We start from the raw sequence: 6,061 nt of genomic DNA, 5'->3' as shown, positions 1-6,061 counted from the left end.
GAAACAACAATAAAGGCAGAATTGCTTTATTGAATTTTTCCCAATTGTTATTCCTGGTTTTGAGTGAGTATCTCATATTTTTCTTTTACTTTACAATATTATTTTTTTTCACTTTTTTTTAATTTTTATTGTTGGTAGTTCAAAACATTACACAGTTCTTAATATATCATATTTCACAGTTTGATTCAAGTGGGTTATGAACTCCCATTTTTACCCCGTATACAGATTGCTGTGTCACATCAGTTACACTTCCATTGGTTTACATATTGCCGTTCTAGTGTCTGATGTATTCTGCTGTCTGTCCTATTCTCTACTATCCCCCCTCCCCTCCCCTCCCCTCCCCTCTTCTCTCTCTACCCCTTCTACTGTAAATCATTTCTTCCACTTGTATTATTCTTCTCTTACCCCTCCTTTCCTCTTATATGTAATTTTGTATAACCCTGAGGATCAACTTCCATTTTCATGCAATTTCCCTTCTCTCTCCCTTTCCCTCCCACCTCTCATCCCTGTTTAATGTTAATCTTCTTCTCTAGCTCTTCATCCCTACCCTGTCCTTTTTTTTTTCACTTTGAATTAAGCTAGCTGAAGCATTTTCTTTTTTCTTTATTAGGCAGTTAATCTTGATGATAGTGTGTACCTATAATATAAGGTCATAGATCAGAAAGTTTAATGAAAACTCAAGATATCTATTTTAATTACTTAAAAACTATATTTTTATTAAAATATTACTACAAATGTTAGTAAAATCCAGAAAACATAGAATACTGGAAATATCAATAAGTCCTCAAGAGTCATCAAGGACCACTCTTTACTCACTGAAATGTATCCTTCTAGATCTTTCTTCATGAAACCCACTTAGGTCAATTTAATCAGAATGAATTTATTACAAGAATATTGGCTCCTGCAGAGAATCTTTACAGTCAGAGGACCAGATTTGGGGTCCTCCCTGCCTGGGACAATACCCAAATCCATGCCTCAAATCTGAGCTGGTGAAAACATCTTTGTTGATGTTCTGGACAGGTAATGTCAATCAGCACGGAGGTCGCCATCAGCAATGGATGCTGGATGCCACCACCAGAGTCACAGAGCCACACCTCTATACTTGTACAGCATCAGGGTCACACCCACCTGTCCCAGTGTGTATTCTGCCCACTCCACCTCAGAGTCTCCAGTGAGGTATTTGGTGGGTGGAACCCAGGTCCATACCTATGAGAGAGGCAGGCAGAGGAAGACTGCATATGGCATTTTCAGATTCTGCAGTGTGAGGAGACACACCTTTCATTTTTTTTAAATTTAAAATTTTTCTTCATTTTTTAATTAAAAAGAGCAGAGGGATTGGGGATGTAGCTCAGTAAGAAAATATATGCTTAATATAAGGGTGAGGCCTTAGGTTCAATCCTTAGCATTGATTGGGGGAAGAAGTATCACAAAGGACTTTCCTTGGTTAACACATCATCCATTCTACAGAAGAAGGCACAATCATCTTCTCCAAAGTGGTTAGTTCAAAATTTTATTCATTACTGCATCTGCCCTTAAATATCAAATCTCTGGGTGAGGGCCTTTCATCCTCTGGTTCTGTCATGATCCCATCATGATAATCTGTATGTTCAACTAACTACATTATGAATTTGATTACCAGTAACACACCCTTAGTAGGAAAAGAGAAAGAAGAAGCTTTTTGGAAAATATGGTAGATATAACATGGTAAAAAAGAAAATGCATACAGGAGCAATGATATTCATTTCTACAACTGGTTAAGAGGCAATGGCTGCTATTATATCATTTCCTTCATCTATTTTCCAGGCCAAATGCTTGTTATTTTTAGCTAGTCACTTGGCTGGTAGGAATTATATAATTAGTAGAGTGACCTAAACCTTTCTTCACAAAGAGTCTGGGCCTTGGTGATCCTGACACAGGACTTTTTATCACTGGATATGGAGGAACTCCAAGAGGTCCCCTGGTTTCCATGAATATTATAAATCAGTCTGCATTTGTTAGTGATCAGACTGCTACCCACAATGACTGGGTAGCAGTCTGAGCTTCTAAATCAATGGAACTATATTATTTTGTTTTGTTTTTCTGGTGGAAGTCTTTTCTCAAGCTTTTAAATCATCAGAGCACAGTCCTGGGGCTGAGGTACAATTTTGCAGGTGAACCTTAAGGAGGCCTTCCTCCTAATGCCTTGGCTCTGAGACCCATGTGTATTCTGGCTGTAGGAGAAAGGGCATTAGTTGCTGGTTGAGTAAATAAAGTCATCCCTTAGTATCTGTTGGAATTGGTTCCAGGATGCCCTGAAGATAACAAAAATCTGTGGATGTGGCAGGCTTTTGACATTTAGTCCCAGGATTCCGAGTTCAGGTGCCAAGCAGAAAGTGTTCTGGCAGTGGGGGGTGGGGGGTGGAAAGAACTCATTTCCTTCCCTGGCCACATCATTCCTGGATTTGTTATATTCAAGCCTGTTGCATGTCAGGGACTTGTGATTGGCTTTAATTACTGAACAACTAAATATTCAACAGCAGCAATAGCCAGATCAGCTTTGATGCAGCTGAACCCACAAATTGCTGAACCCACATACAACGTGCAATTCTACCACCAAGCCCACTTTGTTCATGAGTCATTGGACCCTACTGGAGTGCCTGGAGGAAGGAGTAGGTGACGCGCAGAGGACTGGTCAACTTTTCACCTGATTATTCAGCAATTCCTCTCTCAAGAAGGTCTTTTGATGAATATTTACAAAGAACTAAATATTGTCAAGTCTGTATCCGTTCTCTGAGTCCATATATATATCTCTCCCTCAAACATTCTTGCCAATAGCCTTGTATTTCTGGGCCTTCCAAGTCTCAGGCTGCTGAGCTAAAACATCAGCTACTGACTATTAACTGATAATATCTGTGCCTCAGGCCATTTCTCTGTTCAGATACAGTGGTCAACAGGATATGTCTTAATTCATTTTCTGTTGCTATAACTGAGTGCCACAGACTGAGTAATTTGTAAAGAATAAGGGTGAGAATGTGGCTCTGTGGTAGAGTGCTTTCTTAGTATGCATGATACCCTGGGCTCAATCCCCAGCACCGCAAACAAATAAATAAACAAACAAACAAATAAATGGGGGATATGATTAAGCTCATGGTTACAAGACTGGAAAGTCCAAGATCTAGTAACTACTAGATCTGGTGAGGTCCTTCTTGCTGGTGGGGACTCCCAAGGGGCATAGGGCGTCACATGGCAAGACAGAATATACTAGCTCTGCTCTCTCCTCTGAAGCCGAAGTCTCATCGGATTAGCGCCCCACCCTTATTGCCTCATTGAAGTTTAACTACCTACCAAATGTCTCACCTCTAAATATCATAGTCAGATTGTTTTCTTCCTCTTAAAACCTCAGAATGGGAGTTAAATTTCAGAATGAGTTTTGGTGGGGATGTTTAAACTATGGAAAGATGAAATGTTTAAAATTCTACTTTCTGGAAAATTTCCCTTCCCTGCTGATCTTCAGTACCACCTTTGAGTTGGGCTGTAACGTTGCAGCTGTCCTCTTGTGGCCAGTGCCCAGCTGTGCAGACTCGTAGGCTGAGGAGGAAAGAGTGGTGTGGTGGGAGTGGCACATCATGCAATCCAACGGTCTTCGATGTCTGCTCAAGCCCCATCCAATACAGAAGACTTCCACTGGATCATGAGATGCAATACAGTTTGGCAATGAAACATGGGCACCTTGGAGCCAGGGGGTAGATTCTAACCAAGGTGTGCCCCTTATTAACTATAACTTGGACAAATTGCTTATCCCCTCTGTTCTGGTTTAGATATGAGGTGTCCCCCCGAAGCTCCTGGTTTAACATAGGAAGTGAAACGATTAGATTATGAGAAATGTAACTTAATCAGTGGGTGGGTTGATCCATTTGATGGATTAATAATTTGAGAGGACTAACTGGGTGGTAACAGTAGACAGGTAAAACATGACTGTTAGAGAGAGGTCATTGGGGGGAGGCCTTTGGCAATTATTTCTTGTTTCCTTGAATCTCCTCTCTCTCTGTTACCTGGCTACCATAAGTAAGCAATTTTCTCCCACCACCTCCCGTCCACCGTGACATTCTGCCTCACCTTGGGCCCAAAGCAATGGAGTCTGTTGACCGTGGACTGAACCAAAATAAACCCTTTCTCCTCTCAATTGTTCTGATCAGGTATTTTAGCTTACAGCAAAGAAAAGCTGACCAACACACTCTTTTTGCTTTAGTCTTCTCATCTAAAATAAGGACCATAAAAAAAAAATAGACAGTACTATCTCCCAGAAATGTGGTGAGGATTAGAAGAAATGTTAGAAGTTCTTAGAACAGAGTCTGGCACATGAACACACACACACACACACACACACACACACACACACGAAATGTTAGCTGACTTTACAGCTTGGTGGATCAGATAACCCCCTGTTTATCATGGGCATCTGTCACATGGTACCAACTGTGTCATCATCAGACTGCTGTATTTACTAGTGCCCAGCAAGAAGCCCCGATCTGTTTCTCAAAAGGGAGAACAGTTATTAGCCACAGGGTTTGTGGCTCGACTACAAAACCCCAAGGATCTGTGCTATGCTTCTCCTTTCTGGACACACCAAAGCTCCATTCAGCAGCCACAGGTGCTGAAAGCACATTGGCTCGCCTGACCCAGAGGGCGGTGCTTCCTGGACTGGCTAGAAAACCTTCTCTTGCTTCATGCTGCTCTCAAAGCTGGCAGCTTCTCAGATGACTAAAGAAATGAGCTGAAACAGCATGTCTAAATCTGACCTCCTTATTCCTTCTCAGCCTTTTGGCTAAGACCAAGTGTAAATCTGGCCTCCCAAATCTATAGAGAAGTGAAGATGCACACCATTCTATAGTATTTCCAACACCCAATATAATGAATATAAATAACCAGAGAGCATAGGAAACAATGTAAAGTTGTTCAATAATTAGGGAGTGATAAGCTTTTGAGTCATTACCTTTGTAAGGACTCATTTATTTTGTTGTAAATATATATCTATATATCTATATCTATCTATCTATCTATATATATATAAGTTTTAATAATGGCCTCATTAAATTCCTCAGACTTCGTCAGGAATTTAGTGAGGTTTTACGAATTGGTACAATTGGTTTCACCAGCACATTGTTGCTTATAAGATTCAAGGCAGTGAGGGAAGCTGGGGTGAAGAATGAAGAGGATGGATTTGCTAAGCCAGGTCAGCAAATCCAAGGTTAATTCCACAAAAAGATCGATTATTCCATTGCCCATGGAAGATGGGAAAACCTCATCACACATAGAGATGTGGAAATAATTTCTCTGGTGAGGACAATGGCATTTGTTCAGGTGTGCCAAGAAGCCAGATGTTAAGGTGGGGTTAGATGTTCATGAACTTCACTAGGGAAGTAAAACATGAAGAGATAAGGAGAGCTGTTAGACTGCGATGCATGTCTGATCTCTGTGGAAGGAAGGAGGATCAGTATAAGAAGAATCTTGGATCATAGCACAATGTGAATAAAGGTTCTGGAGGCCTAGTGAGGAGTCATGGTTGAAGCTGTCCAGAGGAGGAGTCTCAGAACTTGCCAGAAGGTCTTGCCTTGGTACATCTGCTAAGTTCAGTACTGGCTGGGAGTAGCCCATGGGCAGTATAACCTCTGTGTGAGGGTAGAGGATCCAGAGGAGGCAGCAGCTGAATCCAAGAGCCAGTTATGTTCTCTAGCAGACCTTCGTGGTATGAGTTCATTAGGTTGGGAGTTTAAGGTACTTGAAGCCATCTGCATCTTCCCACATGTTCTCATTTCAGAATTCAGGGATTCGCTCTTTCCCGGTCAATGCTACATCTTCCCATCAGACATCTGGAAAAGCTATTAATTCAAATGATATTTTATTTTTATTTTTGGTATTGGGGCTTAAACCCAGAGCTTCCCATGTGCTAAGCACACCCCCTACCACTGAGTTACACGTCTAGCCCAAGGACCCAATTTACAGTTAGTTAAAAGCAACCTGGGCCTTGGACTGGCATCTGAAATGGGGAAGGGGACAGTCTTGAGACTGAGCTGTCAACCTG

The sequence above is a fragment of the Urocitellus parryii genome, chromosome 10 (genome assembly GCF_045843805.1).
Source record: "Urocitellus parryii isolate mUroPar1 chromosome 10, mUroPar1.hap1, whole genome shotgun sequence".
Lineage (NCBI taxonomy): Eukaryota > Metazoa > Chordata > Mammalia > Rodentia > Sciuridae > Urocitellus > Urocitellus parryii.
This window is presented reverse-complemented; position numbering follows the sequence as displayed.